We start from the raw sequence: 19,390 nt of genomic DNA on the forward strand, positions 1-19,390 counted from the left end.
CAAATTACACATTTTAAACAAGAATATTACCAGATGAACATCATCAAGAAGAGAGAGCAAGAGACCTTAGCAAAGAAATTCCTTAGAGAGTCATCCATCTCTTGCAGGTAACGAAGGACCACTTGGAGAACAACCACATATTTCAAATGAAGCAGAAATGGCAATGTCTGAAATAGAAAACACCGTGGTTCAATGTAATCAATCTAAAAAAAGTGATATCAGTGCTCTAATAGCAGTTTAATGTTGAACAACTCAGAATTTGCCTGTTAGTCACTGAAGAACTTGAACATGGATTACACCATGAAAACAAAACAAAGCATCCAATTGCACAAATTATAAACCTTTGTTTTTATATATTAGTGGTGAATCTGGATGTGGCAAAACATTTCAAATTAAAACAATTCATTAATTTTACATGAAAAATAGACAACAACCTTTCAGCTTTTGTAACAGCCCCCACAAGTCTAGCTGCTTATGACATAACATAGGAGGTGTAACGTGGCTCTGACTATTATTGCACCCAGTTGAGCATAGAAACAAATTAGAATGTCACAAATTGTTTGCAGAAGCTACATTGGAAGTATATAAGAATCTACGACAAATGAAAGTTCTTCTAATAGATAAAGTAAGCATGGCTTCTAAGTTAATGCTAGCCTTAATTCACCTGAAAATTCAAGAAGTCCTTAAGACAGGATTGAAAAATTGCTGGCTTGGCAGAAAACATATAATTGTGTTTGGTGCTCTACTACAGTTAACATCAGTCAAAGGCCAACAAATATTCCAAATATGAGGTTACAGAAAATTCCATACTAGACTCAGCAGCATAGGGAATGCTCATCTATTGTCACTTCCGCTATAGGAAACTTGTACAAAATATGTGTCAGTCAGCAGACCCAACATGTGCTCAAGTTCTAAAGAGCATAAGAATTGGCGTACTTACTGAAAAAGCAAAAGAATCCTTAAAAAGAAGACTTTTAAATTAACTCTTTGGGTAAACTACATCAGGGACTCAAGTAATGGAAAAATTAGCACAGCAAAATCAATAATGTGTGTGTTTAATGTAAACTCTTGCAAACTGTGCCAAATTGAATGACACAATGCTCAAAAACAAATGTCAACCCATAGTCCACATCAGCTGCATAGACAAATTAGATGTACATTGCATGACACTCCCTTTGTGTCAACAAGCATTGGCACACCTAGATATACTAGAACATCTGTATCAAACACATCTGGATTGAAAAACATATTAACTCTTTTCCTCAACTGCAGAGTAAGACTTAGACGCAACCATACATCAAGGTTTGGATAATGGAGCAATGGGAACAGTGGTTTGCTTACAAACATATCCCAAAGAAAATCATATCCAATTTGTCCTCATCAAGTTTGGCAAACATGAACAAACTAAACAAAATTCCCTGCACTGCAACATATTTCCTTCTTTTTAAAGACATGTTTATGCAGTACAATTCAGTCTCTCTCTTGCATATGCTATTACAAGCAACAAGTCACAAGGTCTACTTCTCGACCATGTACTTGTAGGGATTGGCAGCACACTCTTCAAAGAAGGTTTGAGTTACGTTGCTCTCTCAGATGTTTATACACTCACAGGCCTATTTTTACTAAACATCAATGACAAAAAGGTCAAAGCAGACATACTTTGCTTACTTGAAGGGGACATACTAGGGCTCTATCACGAGGTGGCGGTATCCCACCAGTAATTGCACTGGGATACCGCCAACACTAATAGCGTTACCGCTACTCTATTAGCACCGGATCCCGGGTAGCAGTAAGGTGGTAAATCCCCATTCCCCATTGGGTCTATTGGTTATGGGTTGGTGCTATTAATGCTGGCGCTATTAGCGCTGCTCTAATAGCACCAAAAACAGGTGGAAAGGGGACATTTTTACCTCCTGCAAAAAGAGAGAGGTAAAAGTCCCACTTTCCACCCAACTCATGATTGGGCCAGTGGTTAAATGCAGCAGTAATAGCATTACTGCTGAATTTAAGAACTACTGCCCACCTCATGATGAGGCCCTATGTGTCTTGTCTACTCCACACTTGCATATTTACCCGGTAACTGAAAAAAGGAAACCATCCAAAAGACAATTAGCACAAAGTAAAATAGCATCAGACCTCACTATAATGACCATAAGAAAACGATTACTCAAATGTCCGATAATCCATCAGATTCCACATCTTCTAGTCCTTTTAAATTTTAGAACATAACCTAAATGAATTGCTATGCAAATGTAGCAAGCACTCTACTGTTCCATTTGCCAACACTTTGGGACAATATTTAATTGCATGGCTCATGACAGCTATGTTTGAAGCTCCTCCTGCACAGAAATGCCAGTAATACTCCTGACGCTATCTGCAATGTATCAGATATAAGACAGGTAGTGGAACAATGTGCAGGAATTTTTAAACTCATCATAAATAACCAAGAGGATCCCCAATAATTGTTAATTTACTTACTAAATAAAGTAGAGAGAGAAAACATCCCTGAAAATAAACTCCTACGTATTACATACATGTGGAAACATACATGCAGCCTCTACAGCTATGTTTCACAAAATCATGTTCTAAATGAATGATTTGTCTATGTATCTATACCAAATTATGATACTATTCCATTTCAACAACGTCTACATAATGCAAATCATGAAAGGTTGTGCTCAGTTTGCACTTCAGACATTACTTCAACAATAACAATAGATACACATGGCCAATATGTTACACTAATGCTTATACGATACAAAACAGATGATACAAAAAATAAATGTAAACTCACCAACCACACATAGGCACACATGTGCCTTGATGGAAAAACATTTACTACCGTATTCATGATATGCCACACAGGTGGCACAACCACTTTAAGACACTATACTACATATGTCAAACAAAGAGGTGGTTAGTTCAAACAGAAAAATACTTCCGCTACACAAAAACAAAGATTACCAGCAAACCTACAGAATTCTAATCAGAACCCTGAAACCAAAACTCAATCATTAAATGATACATGATACGTCAAATTGATATTTGCTATTATGACACTGTTAAACTATGCCTCATGGTGTCTACCTAATTTACAATCAAAGCAACAGAGAAAAGAATCTAACAACATTATGTATTAAATAAATTAGTTAACTTATATACAAGAGATATGTATTAAACAAATCACAGTTAGACTACACCATCATGTATCTAACTACTTTAAATGTACTATAAAAGATATAGGTATCATTATCTAAAGGATCTAATAACACTCACACTAAAATATGAGTTTTTTAAATCACCATCAGTTGTTCCCATGACCCAATGATCAGAAATATTTTAAACCAACAGCAGTGTAATACACAGAAATATTCGACAAATAATACTGCTAATATTTTGTAATTGGGCCTCATTACGACCCTGGCGGTAAGGGGTTAACGCCAGCGTTAGCTGCGCCGACCCCTTACCGCCAATTACGAGTTCCCTTTCCGCCATGGCGGTTTTTACACCTGCTTTTAGCGGGAGTAAAAAACCATGGCGGTAAGGGAACTTGGTGTTAATTACGCCACCGTAATTTACGGTGGCGTAATTAACGCCTTCCCCACTCCCATTATGCCCTATGGGGCAAAAATGGGAATGGGGAAGGGTAAATGGGGATTGGGGATTTACCGCCCCGCCAAGGTCGGAATGGGGCGGTAAATCCCCTTACCGCCATGGCGTTAACGTAGTTAGCACCATGGCGGTAAAGTCACGGCCCTGGCGGTAATTTACCGCCAGGGTCGTAATGACCTTCCATAACCTCTAACCAGTACTAAAGCAAGCACTGTCATTTCGTCATTGCCCATATTATTCCTTCTTCCATCTCTTCTTAGAGGTGGTTTTGTAGATAGTGGTGGCCCATGAAAAGGAGAAAAAAATCATTGCTACTCTCATGAAAGTAGTTGCTCCTCAAACTCAAAGTGAGTGATGTGCCTAAGGCAAGCTGGTTGCAGCTGTGTGATTTTTACAATTTTTATGATATTTTTCTTGTGTATTTTTACTAAATGTATTAAATGTATTTTACTAAATGTAGTTAGTGCCCTTAATGGCTGTGCCACAAGATTTTCACTTGTTCATTTGCGATTTTCTAGTTTGGGTTCCTCAATGCATTGACATATCAGGAAATGCCATATATGGTAATGCCTTTCCAGATGAAAGTTGCTTCTTTTACAGCAAAGTGGGCTTTATGTGTGTGACCCAGAGGAGGGTGCTGGGACTGTCTGGTGGCAGTTCACAACCCCTGGTGCCCGAAAGTCTGTTGCTGGACGGATGTGATGACCCAGTTGTTGTCTAGGATTGGACAATCCTGGGCTGTTTGAATGTTGCAAATCGTTACCAGTGGTGGGCTTGCTCCTAGTCTGAAACTTGGATAAAAGGAGGGGTCCTGTAGCTATTCGACAGATTTTTGGCACCAAGAGGAATAGCAGCATGCTGATGACACGAGGACAACTCCTGCAGCTGTCAAGCATAAACTCCTGTGATTGGCCTGGTGAAGTCCTGCTCGCTCTCAGAAGACCCTCTTTGCATTGACCCTTGGGGACAAGCAGTCTTGACCCCTGCTCAAAGATCCACAGCTTGGAACCCTTCGGACATCTCCCTGGACACCCCCTGTAAACTGACCAGCTCCCTTTTGGGCTAACTCACTGCAACTGTAGTCATTTCAAGAAGAGCCTTAGGACTTGCAAGATCATCAGCATATGCCATACGTTGCCAGTCTTTGCATTTTAAGCCATATCACTACAAGGAAAGCTTAGTTGGGGCTGCTTCTGTCTTCACCGATGGATAATTGTCTGTCAACCGCCTGCCCGATGGAACAATCATTCTGCACTCTTGTGTTCACCTTTTCTTCATTTGAGGGTGGGTTTCACAAAGTTGACTGGAACAGTCTGGTGAGAACAGCGACTAGCCCAAGAAGTGGCCTCTGGAGAAATTAGAGTCAGGGGTAGGGGGAGTTGACATACCTGTTCCTTCCCCCTTTTTCTCTATAGGGTAAATATGCATAAAGTCCTGTTCCTAAAGAACTGTTTCCGGACTTTGGTCACTGGAGGCCTGGTCAAGGAGTCCTTCCTAGGCCTATAATAGTGTCTGGAATTGAGTGTGTTTGCTAACCTGAACTTTATCTAACCTGTTGAACATACCACTCGCATAGTCCAATCTCTTAGTAAACCTAACTGAAAAGTATAACTTTGGAACTGATGATTTTAGGGCACAAGGCTCAACACCATATTAGGTCTGAACTTCTGTGTTTATTCTAAATTGTCTTTACTGAATTTCATGCATCTGAATATTTATGTGACCCAATGATTAGAAATATTGTAATACAGCAACACTGTACTGCGCACACATTATGCACAAAATATAGTACACACAGTGTACCATTTGTAAGAATACAAAAAAGTTAATGTATGCATTTTTCTCATATCATTTACTACTATTGATGTTCTTTTCTTTGCAGATTAACACAATATTCCATGTCCTGTCCACAATTATCAGCACAAAACAACTTACAGACATATCCTATTTGTGCAATGCTGTAGGATGGCCTTCAGTCATTTTGCAAACCCCACTAACCATCTGAAAGTATACATTGCCCATGCAGCAGGTGGATCCATGTGACATCTTTTACCCCATTTTCAGACTATTTTGCACAGTCCATTAATCATCTCAAAGTACACACTGGTCATTGTAACATGCCTTGGCCCACTGCCAACTTCAATCCTATATATTATCTCTTGTGGTCATGAACAGCGGCCAGATTCACACACCCTTGCCATACCCTAAACAATCTGGCTAATGGCCATCTCCAAAATACAACTTTAAACCCCCTTAACAAAGCTATGGGCCACACTCACATTTCCCTATATGCAACACAGGGAACATTTACCACTTCCCACATCTAGCACAGTCTCCACAACCACTGCAGCTTGTTTACAGACATGCCGACTGTCCACAAGCTTCAGCCATTTTACAAATCCCACTAAACATCTCAAAGTACATGTTGCCCGTGCAGAAGGTAAGTCCCAGTGCCAGCATTAACCCCAAAGACAAACAATAATGCACACACAACTAACCATCCCAAAGTACACATTGGCCATTTCAACAGGCTGGCCTGCAGCCATTTTCAATCCCATTTAACATCCCTCATGTACCCAGCCATAGGCCAGATTGTTTGGAGAATGGCCGACCAACCTGCCACTGGCCTTGGCCACAGCCCAACTTAATCTGGCCCACAGCCATACCCACAGACCAACTTTTAACCCCATTTCCATACTCCAAATAATCTGCCTACTTGCCATGTACCCAACTTAATCTGGCCATGTCCACAAAGCAGCGTTATGCCCCCTTACCAAAACTAGGACCCACACTCACTTTCCCATATCTTTAACATAATAAAACCCACCCATCATGCATACAATCAATGTACATTCAATAAATACCGATAAGAGTGCCATAAGACTCCCATGATAGTTAATGTGGTGGTGTCTACAGACAGAAAAACAGTCCTTGAACATATTCTAATGTCCACAACCATAAAACGAAATCCATGAACACTGTGCAAAGAATAATACTCTTTTCTGAAGCAATAAAAAATATATTGTACACCTCCCTACCCACCCATGATTTCCCCAATGACTCTTTCATGAGCAGCACAAGTGTAAATCTGCTTTTTTACACATTTTTTCTACTGAGTGTGCATGGACAAATTACCGGGATCGCAACCCAGCATAGTGCCCATTTCAAAATACATAAAAAAGGTAGCAGGCGCCCCTCTCTCGAAAAAACACAGCAGGATAACCTGTTCAGTGGTTTGAAACCACTTGAGTTCACAGCCATCTGCTTTTTGCTCACTGTGCCTTTCACAGATGGGAAATATCCATTTGCATATCAGTCTTTGTCCCGCCCACATGGGCAGTCCAGCACCGAAATGCTACGGCAATTCCCTTCTGAACAAGACTACCAACAGCAACCCCATACACGTGTTTCAGCATTGTTGGGCCTCATCAGTGAGGTGGAGCTGTGCCTCTCTGAGCACAGTGAGCAGGGAGTCCACTTCTGGTTGCCCCCAGGTAACTTAGGGTGACCAACCCCAAGTTCCTTCCAAAAATACAAAAACGGTAGCAGGAGCCCCTCTCTCAAAAGAACATGCATGATAACCTGTTCAGGGCAGGGTAAAAGACTGATAATCAAATAGATTTTTCCCAACTGTGAAAGGTACAGTGAGCAAAAAACAGATGGCTGCGAACTCTAAAAGTGGTTAAAAACCACTGAACAGGTTATCATGCCGTGTTCTTTCGAGAGAGGGGCGCCTGCTACCTTTTTTGTCCATTTCAAAATATTTTGATGCATCACTCTGTTGGCTGATGAATTAGCCCCCTTGCCCAATGTCTGTGGATATCACGCTGCCCTCTGATTAGTCCAGAGTTGTCTGCAGATGCTGAATAGAATTAAAATATAAAACAAAAGATTTTGCAACTATTCTTTCCATATTATTTTTTTTAAACTGGACAGATTAAGACCAGATTTGCAAACACATGCTTTCTGGACCAGGCTGCTGCTCTTCGCGCACTTTTGATACAAATCTGTTCAGCGGTTCAATCTGTAGTCGCAAGCAAAACATTTTTTGCATACCAACTTAACCTGATTTTGATGAAACCTTGCCAAATGTTATTACAAAAATCCAGAGCCGGATTTATATCTCTATAGGAAAGTTTTGTACAGATCTGTCAAACGTCACCCAAAAAGTGTTCTTCTTATGGTAAAACCAGCTTAGCAATATCTACAGTATAGATATGCCTACAACCTAGAAACTGGATGGATGTTTTATAAGTGTGCATAAGTCAAAAATGAACACTGAGAGAAAAAGGAAGCTAGGGCTGAAGATGGAGAAAGAGACAGAGAGAGAGAGAGAGAGAGAGATTTCACTGCCTTGAAAACTTGAAGTGAACTAATCAAAGCATTATTGAAAGAACTTTGCTTTCCCCATTTACACCAACAAGTGCTGTAATCAAAGAACTTGTGCATACATCACATTTTCCATGTAAGTTTGTACATGCATGCCACTTAAAATAACTTCTTAAGAATTGCATCAAAATTCTACAGGTTCCGAGTAGGGAATCAGTGTTATCGAAGAAGAAAAAAACAAAAAATAGTGGCTCACCACCCCAATCCAGTGGAATAGTTTTAGGATATTCTCAAACAAGTATGAGTGTCTCTCCCCTTTTGGTTCACAGATTGAGTCCCACTGGCAGGAGAGTCTTTGACTGTAATATGCAGTCAAGAATTGAGGGGTTGCATGACATTTAAATTTGCTTCATTTTCTATGGGAGTAGATTACACCATTAAACTTGCTCTCATTCCTGAATGCAGTTTATATCTATGGCCTTCACAGATTACATATTGTCAAGCAAATCTTCATTAGGCCATGGTATGGACTTCTTCATATCACAGCCTATATCTATATAACTATATCTGTGAAAATACTTTTGGTACCATTCAATGAGATTATTCCAAAAGAGCTGGATACAGGCTTCACCGAAATGCTATCTGTATTACTGCATGCACAACTCAGAATGATATTATTGGATTGAAGTAAAAAGGCATCTCACTTGATTTTATTGCATTGGGATGCACTTTTCATTTCCTATTACAAAATCAATGTATTTTCATAGCACCAGACCACCCCTCTTATGGGACTTAGCAGAAAAACTATTCTAAAGGATGTCTATCATTTCTATTGCGGAATTCTCTCAATTCAAAATTATCCTTACATTTTTCAGATCAGCAGGGACCCTCTGAGATTGGAAAATTCAGTCAAGAAGACTCCTTCTAAGCTGCTGTCATGAAGTTAGAACTGCCTCAGGTTCCTTTTTCTACAGGTTCCCATGCACATAGGACTCATCTCCTTGGGAAAGGAATCCTCCCTTCTGCAGCCCAAATATTGCTGTCTCTGATTAATTCATCCATAATAATCCCAACATTTTTGTATGCTCTACATTTAATAATCTAAAATATTCTTACACAATGCCATCAGTGATGTTGTACATCTTAATTGGTTGCATCATTGAATTGGCTTTTCTCAACACTTAGACATTCCCGTAGAATACACACTCCCAATCTCCATTGCTTGATTATAATTTCTGTACAAAGAAAAAGAAAGATGGGAATGTTTGATTTTACACTTCTAAATGGAAAGTCTGTATTCCATAATTTGTCACAGCAACAAACTACCTTGACAAAACATAGACCTCTGGGATTCCCTGTCCCAGACTTACATCAGAATATGTGACATGAACATGCAGCATATTTATTCATAAAGAAAAGCATCATAATAATTTACCCAATTCATAATGCTGTGTTTGCTAGAATCTCCTCTATTTAATCCCAATAAACGCACATTTTCTATTTGAGTTTATAACGATTAAATCGAGGAGATTCTAGTGAAAACAGCACCCTCTGCGGTTCTTCTCCAGTCATATGGTTCCAAAATCAAGGATAGCATTTACATGTATGTAAAAAGATAACTGATAATTATTGATGCATTTACACTGTAAACAAGATTGTAATTGCTTCAGGCAATAATTGTCAGTCAATATGATTTTGGGATTGCAATCCATCAAACACATACATAAAAGAAGAACAATGTACAATTAGTCACAATCCATAAAATCCCTTCCCTTGAATATTTCAGTCCATTACCAATCAACATAATACACTTAGATTAAATGCAGAATAAAAAGATCCACTGTTACCACAAAGATTAGATCATAAAAAAGTTAGACAACAGCAAGCAAAGGATGAGTCCAATTTTGTATAGCACCCAGTCCTTAAGGAAATATTAAATATTAAACAATGGGTAAAACAAAAAGTTCACATTCATCAAACAATCTCCTCCTAAGATGCATAGCTCTTTTTAAAAATGAGAGCAGTGCCCAAGCTTTAAGAACAGCGTTAGTACACAGAAGAAACAGGATGGCTGGCCTAAATGATCGAATATTGTCCTCTCTCAAGACAGGCATTATGGTTACTCATCTGATCTCACTATAGGCCGGACAAAACAGAAGCAGATGGGCACTATCTTCCTTAATGTGGCCATACAATGGACACCCCGCGGAAGTCGGGTAACCCTTCCAACTGACTGTATTTCCCCGCAGAAGGAGATAGTCAAACCTTGTGATTAGCCAGCGATCTTTCCTAGAGGTGCCCCAAACTAAATACGTTTGTATCTCCTTTACGCGACTAATCACTGCATGTTCTCTATCTGCATTAGACACACATTCTAAAAGTGTTCTCTTTATTTTGAACACTTCCCCCAGTATGCCCTTATAACTGTTCAGCTGAATATTGGTCAACGGGGTCACTGGAGGTGACAGGGCTCTGAGGTTACCCTCGGCTAGGACTATGTTGATGTAATTGAGCCATGGGATTAACGCAACCTTGGTGGACGCCACTCCTGACCTTAAACATGCTGTGCAATGACCCCCACCCCCCGGGACACTGCCGACACAGGCCTCATTATCTCTGTGGATTTCCACCAAGACCTTCAAAATATCCCCTGGACAGCCCATAGACCTGAGCACAGCCCCTAGTTTTGATCTATCTACTTGATCAAAGGCAGTGCTCAGGTCCATGAACGCTAGGTACACCGCTTCACCTCTATAAAAAACTGAGTTGGCCACCAGGAGATAAAGATTAACCAAACTGTATATCCGACAGACCCGACTCCTTAGAAAGCTACATTTCAATTTGCCCCAGCAGTACTCTCCTAAAGATTTTAAAGGATGTGTCCAGGAGAAAAATTGGTCTAGCTGACATTGGGCTGACTGGATCCCTCTTCTTATAAATGCGGAAGATAATAGCCTCTTTCCAAAAAGAGGGGTACCTGCCGTCTCCATAAATGCATTGAAGACTACTGTTAATAACGGAGCCCATAAGTCAAGTGGTTCCGGAAAAAGGCCAGACGGGATCACGTCGCGCCCTGGCGCACCTTTCTGTGCCTGTGGACTGATCACTCTTGACACATCTTCCACCTTAAACCTCAAACAGGGGTTGCTTTGGACAGGACTGTCTGATACAATCCCCCCCTAAATAGATTCCCAAAATACTCTAACCAGGCGGCCTCCTCTACATGTGTACCACTGGACCTCTCTGTTGGGGAACAGTTGGAACTCCCCTTCACAAATTCCTAGAAAGCCTTCTGATTGTTACGTATGAAGGCATCCAGAAAGCCCTCCCAAGCTATACCTTCAACCTACCTTTTCCTTCTCTTTAGCTCCCCCCGATATTTGGCTATGGCAAGAGAAATCTCGCTCCTACTACAAGCTGGAGCCTTAAGAGCCTTCAGCAAGGCTTTCTTAGCCTCCGTACAGGCCTCATCAAACCAACCCCTGCTAGGGGTACTACCTTTTCTTTTGGATACAACGGTAAAGCCTTTAGAGAAGGCCCCCAATAGTACAACAAACTGATCCACAATCACCCCCGGAGTTAATGTGCCATCAAGAATGCTTAAAAAATGGAATGCATTCTCTGATATCATGGATAAATGCAGGTTTGATTCCCTAATCTTTTCCCATTTGATCCTTCGAGTGCAGGGAGCCAGCACCGTTACCGGACATTCTAAATTTCCACGGGCATCTCCCTCAATATCAAATGGATGGGGTGAGGATCACTATCCACATCCTGCAGAACTTCAAAACTGACTGCTCTGTCCCATAAATCCAGCAAAATGCAGAAATAATCTATTGTTGATGAGACTAAGTGATTATTAAAGGTCAGATAGCCGGGTATGTCAGGCACCAAACGGCCATTAACTATACAAAGCCCCCATTCAGTAATACATAAGCACATTTGAAGGCCCTCTGCACAGCCCCTAGGGTCCTTCATCCGTGGCTGTAGGATGCTTGAGATCTGCTCTTGAAGAGGGTCAACTAAGTCTTTCGGAAGACCAAGACCCATTTTAAGATTAAAATCCCCGCCCCAAATATAATGGTCCTGCTTATTCTTTCTGTTGGTGAGTAGTTAATCAATAAATGACTTTACCCTAGAGAGTCTATCGGCCTCCGCTTTATGGGGGCTGTTTGTCTCGGGAGCATAGCTCAGCGGCAACATGCTCGCCTTGGAAGCAAGATGACACGGAGCAACACAGGTTCGATCCCCAGGTCCACGCTTAGAAACCTCTGGGTATTAGGCACGTTATAAATAACCTATCATATCATATCATAAAAATGTAGTATACAAAGTGGGTCACCCTTTACAGGTAAAAGACGGATTACCTGAAAGAAATCCATATTAGTCTCCAGTACTCTAACCCTGCAATCAAGGGATGTCTTGGTTAACACTGTTAGGCCACCATAGCACCTTCCTCTAGCATTTTCCTTAGCCGGTATCCCAATTGAGAGATAACCGTCCAACAGATGGGGTTTCACTGCCCATGTTTCCTGCAAGAGGATAACTTCATTGGCTTTCAAGATCTCAACAATATCTGCCCTTTCAAACTTTCCCGTTAACCCAGCTATATTCCAAGATAAAAGTGGGAGCTCAGAGAGTGCCGTACTCGAGGTCCCCAGACTCTCACAGGGCTTTCCCCCTCTCTGCTCCCTTTTCCACTTGAACCTCTTGAACAGCCTGCAGGGCTAAATCACCTAAATGTCAATCCAAATCTTTGCAGGAGGTTAGGACCTCATACCTATTGGACAATTCCAGGCCACCTGTGGGTACCATTTCCCCACTGGTGTTTGATCCATCCTGATTGGGCGTTCTTCTCCAACCTCCCTCATTACTAAGACTGAAGAGTGGATACCGGGGACCCTGCCTCCAACTTTCCTTCCTCCCTGTACCCCCCCCACATTCCCACAATGGGCCTTCCCCAGGACCACCAGGTGATCCCTGCCTGAGTAAAAATAATCTAAAGGAAGTAGACTTCTAGAGCCTCTACTGCCGTTAGGTTTAAGGCCTCTAGAGAGATTAGAGCTGGTCAATTAGCTAACAACCTTTGGGTCTGAGAATGACACCATTACACAATCCCCTTCCAGATGCTTAGGCCCAATGCCGACCCAACCTACCCGTTGCGCCATCAATATGATGCCAGGATCAACTTTCCGACCGATTAGATCAGAGTTGATCCAGTGCCTGGCTTTGTTTATTAAACGAACAGTTGACTCAAAGCCACCCCTTGGGAGCCCAGGTAACCCAGTTATAATCCCTACAAACAGGACTGCTGCCGGGGGCAGGTTTAGTATGGTTTGACCACACACACCCATCGGTGTTACAGACCGTGGGCCTCCCAGTTCACACCCAGTGTTTGGCTCTTTCAGGTCCCCCTAGGTATAAAACTGTTTTGCACGGCCACTTTAGAGTTGGGTAGGCACTCTTTCTCGCTAGCGACAGGCAGAGACTGCTGAGCTGCTTCTCTAACCTCACCACAATTTTCTAAAGAGCCCTTCTTCTCCCTCTACCTTTCCCCTACCCTGTTAGGCCCGGCTCCCACCCCCTCGCCTGCCCGTGCCTTGCCCAAATCTGATACCCTGATTGTTGAAGCTCTTATGGAATAATCCATAATAGCCAGCATACTCAGCACCCCGCCTTAAGAGCCTGTAGGGATTGTAGAATCAACTGAAGAGGCTTTAATTTTGCATCTAGCAAAGATTCCAGCCACAGTTGGTCATCATCCCCCACCGATGAAGTATCCCCATCTATGACTGGTTCCCTTGTCAGACTACCTGTGGGACTCCCTGCCTGGGCACTGCCCAGTGTAACCTCTCCCGCAGTTCCCTCCCTTGCACTCCTTTCCTCCCCAGTGCAGGCTGCCATGGCTATGCTATCTACCTGAGACCCCTACCCCCTGAACAGCTCAATTCACCCTTGCTAACAGGGGAATGTCTCACTCCTAAATCGAGGACATTTTCCCTGGCAACCAATTTTGCTAGCCATAACATCCATGTAGGAGTCTAATGATATTTGGGAACAGTTGGTTTTTGGCTTTGTGGTCTCTCTGACCACTTTTGCAGGTTTAGCACTTTTAGATTTCTTAGCCCCCTTCCCAACTCCCCCTTGTCTCCCCTCATCCCCCGCTTTCCTTTTCCCCATAATAGGGGGTAATATCAATGGAAGTCAAATGGCAGCACTACAGATTAATAGGATACCAGTAAGGAAAGTGCAATAGTGCAAATAAGTAAGACTAGTTAATACTAAATATGCCAATACACAGAGGAAAGATAAGGAAGTATACCTGATAATAGAAAACACTTAAAAACAGCTATGGATAAAAAATCCACGGGAACGTTTTTCAAAAATACATAAAACAAAGAAGTTGTAAATAAAAGAAGACTTTGCCCTTTACGCAAAAAATCGCACTAGAACACTTAAACAATCTGCTCTATGCAGACTGTTAAAAGAAACTGCTTAAAGAGCGGGGTAGAGAAACGACTTGCAACACCCATGCTACGTCGCAGGAATGGCAACCAATGCAGTAAGCTTGCCTACAGCTGCCGCTAAGCCTACACCCAAACATGCTGTGAAAACGAGGATGGGAAGCCTAAATGCCCCCAACCCTGAAAACAGTAGGCCGACAACAGCAGACGCTGACAGAAGTGACAAAATCAATCAGCTTGCAAAAAATAAAGTTGCAGAAGTCACAGAGGAGAGGTAAGACCTTGCAGCCTCCTTCCATGATAGCAGGTTCACCAAAGTTCGCTTTGACCGAAACAGCTGTGGTCAGCCGCAATGAGGTACTAAAAATGTCCACCAGAGTCCCGGAATCAATGAGACGGGGGAGAGGGTCTTCTCGCAGCCCCTGCTGTCCCAGAATAGGCTTTTTTTCCTGATAGGTTGCACGTGGCTTATGGAAAATGCAAACTGGCGTGAAACCATTAGTACAGCGGACAAAGTACGAACGTCAATTAAAGGAGAATTATGCACGCAAAAAAAACACAAGGAACACAATATGCCGGGGGCGGGGCACGCCCGACAGCTTGGTGAGCTGCCAAAGTCCGACTCTTACCCCCCACCCCCTCGCTCACAGAAAAAAACTCTCACCGTCCTCTTGAAGATGTGGAAGCTGTGGATCCCCCTAGAGCTAAACCAATCCAATTGTACTCAGACAGTAGACAACAGCAGCAAGTCTCAGACAGAGCACAAAGGACTCTGCGGGACTCTGCGGGACTACGCTTCGCTCCGCTTCGCTCCGCTCCTGTGGTCCCCTTTGAAGTGGTTAACTCCTCCTCCTCCTCAGCAACAACATGCTCATGGACACAGGGGAAAGACTACAAGCAGAGTGTCAAGCATACAAAGGACTCTGCGGAACTCCGCTTCACTCCGCTCCTGTGGTCCCCTTTGAAGTGATTAACTCCTTCTCCTCCTCCTCAGCAACAACGTGCTCATGGACACGGGGGATAGACTGCAAACAGAGTGTCAAGCGGGGGGCGCTGTTGAGCAGCCAACAAGATGGCCGCCTAGCTCCATAGCTCTGTGACCCACAGAGGATAATCCGTGTACAACGGCGGAATCCTTACAGCTGGACACCTAAGAACGACGCCTTAGTGCCCCCCGTACACGGGGCACAATCTGTGGGAAAATCGGCATCGGCGGCTCTGCGGCGTCAAAGTTACAGCCGAGAACTTGAATGGCCATACAGGCCCGCTGGGCCCGCCTCCAGGAAGGCAGGGTGCACCGGAACCTTGACGGCCCCATAACACTTGCCCGAAGTGAGCTGCACCCCACCGAGGAGCCCCCCCCGGACCCACTGTCGGCTCTGGTGCGACCGTGTGATGAGGAGGGATGGGATCCGGAGCCACGCCTACGGCCTACAGCTAGGCGCCTTCTGCCTTGCCGCCGCAGGCTCTGCCGATGGCGGGCGGTGAAGGTAGGTGCCTTGAGGGGTTGGGCGGTGGTGTTGCCGTGTCCCTTGTGGCCCCGCTTGAACTTTTTTTCCGGACCTGTTGTGGAGCCGTGGCGCTCCGCTTTGCTGGGACGAGGCGGCGCCCAGAGATCACCCGAGTTGGGGATCCCAATGGACTGCTCCGACGCTGGCCGCGACCCGGCCCCCTGCTCGTGAGGCCGGTGGCGCGGCCGCGCTCACGCGGACCGGCTCCCCCCTCCACACGCTGACTGCCTGCTCCACTGATCCCCAAACCAGGAGCACATAAAAGACTAGCAGGGGGGACTGCTGGGAGAGCAAACTACGCGCCGACGTATGGTGCGACTCCTGACAAGTTCAGGTGCTGCTGATCCCCACCAGAGGAACTGTGAATGTGCAGGGCAGTCACACCTTTATATCAGCATTCCCCGTTCAGATTAAGAGTATTTCATCATCTTGTGGGCCCCTCTACCCATCTCATCAAGGACACAGTGCCCAGCGACCCCAAATACTGTGCAGAGGAACACAGGCTACACAGAGGTTCTCCTACTGTCCCCCAGCTCCCAACTCTTGCTGTCTCGGTGGCTGCTACAAAGAACTTGCCATGACCATCAGGGTACAGTATACAACCTCCCTACCGCTACCTACCCATGGGCTACCTACTCCTACCCGGGCGTGGCAAATACCTACACTAGTGGGCCCACTTCTTGCACGCCACAACCCCGTGCCGACTACCACCCCCAATCCGGGATCCGTCCCCACCACTCTTGCCAACTCGGGCTTTGCTCCCCAGCATGACAATGCCAAACAGGTTGCGGGGCGCTAGCAAGATAGGCGCCATGGACATGTTTACCAAGGCAACACCCAGAATGGATCAGTCGTCCTCCTCCACTGCTCAAGACGATGGGGATATCCTTCCAGATCCCCCACAGCCCGGCCTGACTGCAATAATGGAGTCCATGGCCAAAAACCTTGCTGCCTTCCATGAAAAACTGGACGATATTAACGCAAATGTTGCCTCCTTAAGAGCTAAACTTGGTGCCAGGATCAATGAGACTGAACAAAGAGTGGGAACCACAGAAGACAACATTCACACCTTACAAAACACAGTCACGGAGCTCGTCCGTGACATGAAGCAGGTCAAGGCTAAGTGCAATGACCTTGAATCGAGGTCATGCAGAAACAACATTCGCATAGTGGGGGTGCCTGAATCTGCGCTCAAGGGGCGGATGGAGCCTGCGGTCAAACAACTCCTCAAAGATCTCCTAGATAACCCTGAGCTATCACCATTCTTCACGGTCGAAAGGGCACACAGCTCACTGGCACCCCGGCCTAAACCAGGAGACTTCCCTAGACCAATAATTGCAAAATTGCTGAGTTACAAGGACAGAAACCACATACTCCGCCTAGCTAGAGAGAAGGGGCAACTAAGGCTTAACTCACAAATCATCAGGATTTTCCCTGACTTCTCGGTGGGAGTGCAGACGGAGCGACGCCAATTCGCCAAAATGCTAAGAGACAGGAAAATGATGCTATACCCTGCCCGATTGAAATTTACTCACCGAAACAAGCTGTACTTTTTCACGGTCCCGGAGGAAGCAGTCAAATTTATCGAGGCACAAATCCCGCTGGTCGATCCCACGGAGGACCCAATGGACGACAACTAAAATCAAGGCCCCCACGGCCTGACCATGGCCCGACCGGTCGGGCCCAATCTACGAATCGCCTCTCCAGGGATGGATTTATCCGCTCCTCCTTGCCCTACTCCGGGCCTACCACTGCCCGGCATTAACATCTCATGAACAACATCTGTGGAAGGGGATACATCCCCAAGCAGCCTATTTATAGCGACACACATTGGGCCTGGACCTTGATAACCAAGCCCTACTGTTTGACGCCGGCCTAAGGCGACACCTGTTTTGATCTCGCTACCTTACAATATGCTTGCTTTATGGTAACCTAATTTCCACCAGCCGTTCGAAAGCATTCTTACCACGCTATGCATTGACGAATGTGGGTCAGAAGGCAGCGGCAGTCCCCACTGCAGCTGCAATGCCTTTTGAGGCAGAATGTTTATGTTCAAGCCCCCGTTGGGCTATTGGTCAAGCTTCGCCAAGTTGGGGAAGGCACGCAGTTCGCCGCTTTGGGGGTGGGTACTACTACACTGCTAGGTTAGACTGGGCGGGTTTTGAAGTTGGGGAATGTTTTACTAAAAGTGGCAGGAAGGTAACGACTGTTTTTGGAAAAAGGCGCGCTCACGCCAGTGCAACACATATGGTTGCGGGCGGAGATAGATCCTTTACCTGGGATGTCCCATAAATCGTCATCATGGCGCTTAAAATGATGACATGGAATGTTCGGGGATTAACAAACTTCACGAAATCCCGTAGAATTACGGCGTATGCACGAAGGCATGGGATCAAGGTGCTCCTATTAGAGGAAACACATGCTCAGAAACTCCTATCAACGAACCTCTCACAGGCATGGGGCCCCAATAGATTTTATACCCAATACTCTACACAATCCAGGGGAGTTTTGACTCTCATTCACAAATCGATTAAGTTTGCACTCCACACAGCCCACATTGACACAGAAGGTAGATATGTGATCCTCCACTGCACTCTAGCTAACGAGGAATGTCTGATCGCAAACTCATACGGGCCTAATACTGATTCCCCAGAATTCATAGATGCAGTCACCGCTATTCTCATGAGATATGTGGAGGTCCCGATCATATGGGGGGGAGACATGAATCTTATACTTGATAATGTCCTGGATAGAACAACCACTACAAGCAGGGCCACATCCCGAGCCGCCAAGCAACTGCTTACACAAAAGGGGTCACTAAATCTACATGATGTTTGGAGAACATTCCATCCCCAGGAGAGAGACTATACTTTCCACTCAACGGTACATAATAGCTCTTCGAGGATTGACATGTTCCTATTATCCGGGTGCCAGGTAGGCAGGGTGACTGAAGTGAAGATCCTTGCGCGTACGCTCTCCGATCACTCCCCGGTTATGCTGCAGATCCAACTGGGTACAACCCTGACCACTCGTCCCCACTGGCACTTTAAGTCGGAGGCTCTATCTGACATTGTCTTTAAAGCTGAAATCCTATCGGATATAAACACCTTCTTTGAAAAAAAAAACACGCAGGACACAACCGAGGGGACCCGCTGGGAGGCATTTAAGGTATACATCAGGGGGATGTGCATCTCAAGGGAGGCCGAGGTTCTTAAAACCATAAGGCAGGCCATGAACAACTCTGAGACTAAGCTCAAAACCCTAGAACGTGAACACGCTTCCGCACCAGCTCCAGCAACCCTAGCGAAGATCAGAACGGAACTAGAACTATTTGTGTCTCTCTCCCTGAGCGAGGTGCGGTACTACGCTCGCCCCGTGGCTGCCCAAAGGTATGGTGAGGGAGACAGAGCAGGAAGAACCCTGGCCAAACTGGTGCGCGCAGAGAGGGGTAGTACCCGAGTAGATAGTATTCTA

The sequence above is a fragment of the Ambystoma mexicanum genome, chromosome 4p, assembly GCF_040938575.1.
Source record: "Ambystoma mexicanum isolate Mex_15411 chromosome 4p, UKY_AmexF1_1, whole genome shotgun sequence".
Taxonomy (NCBI): domain Eukaryota; kingdom Metazoa; phylum Chordata; class Amphibia; order Caudata; family Ambystomatidae; genus Ambystoma; species Ambystoma mexicanum.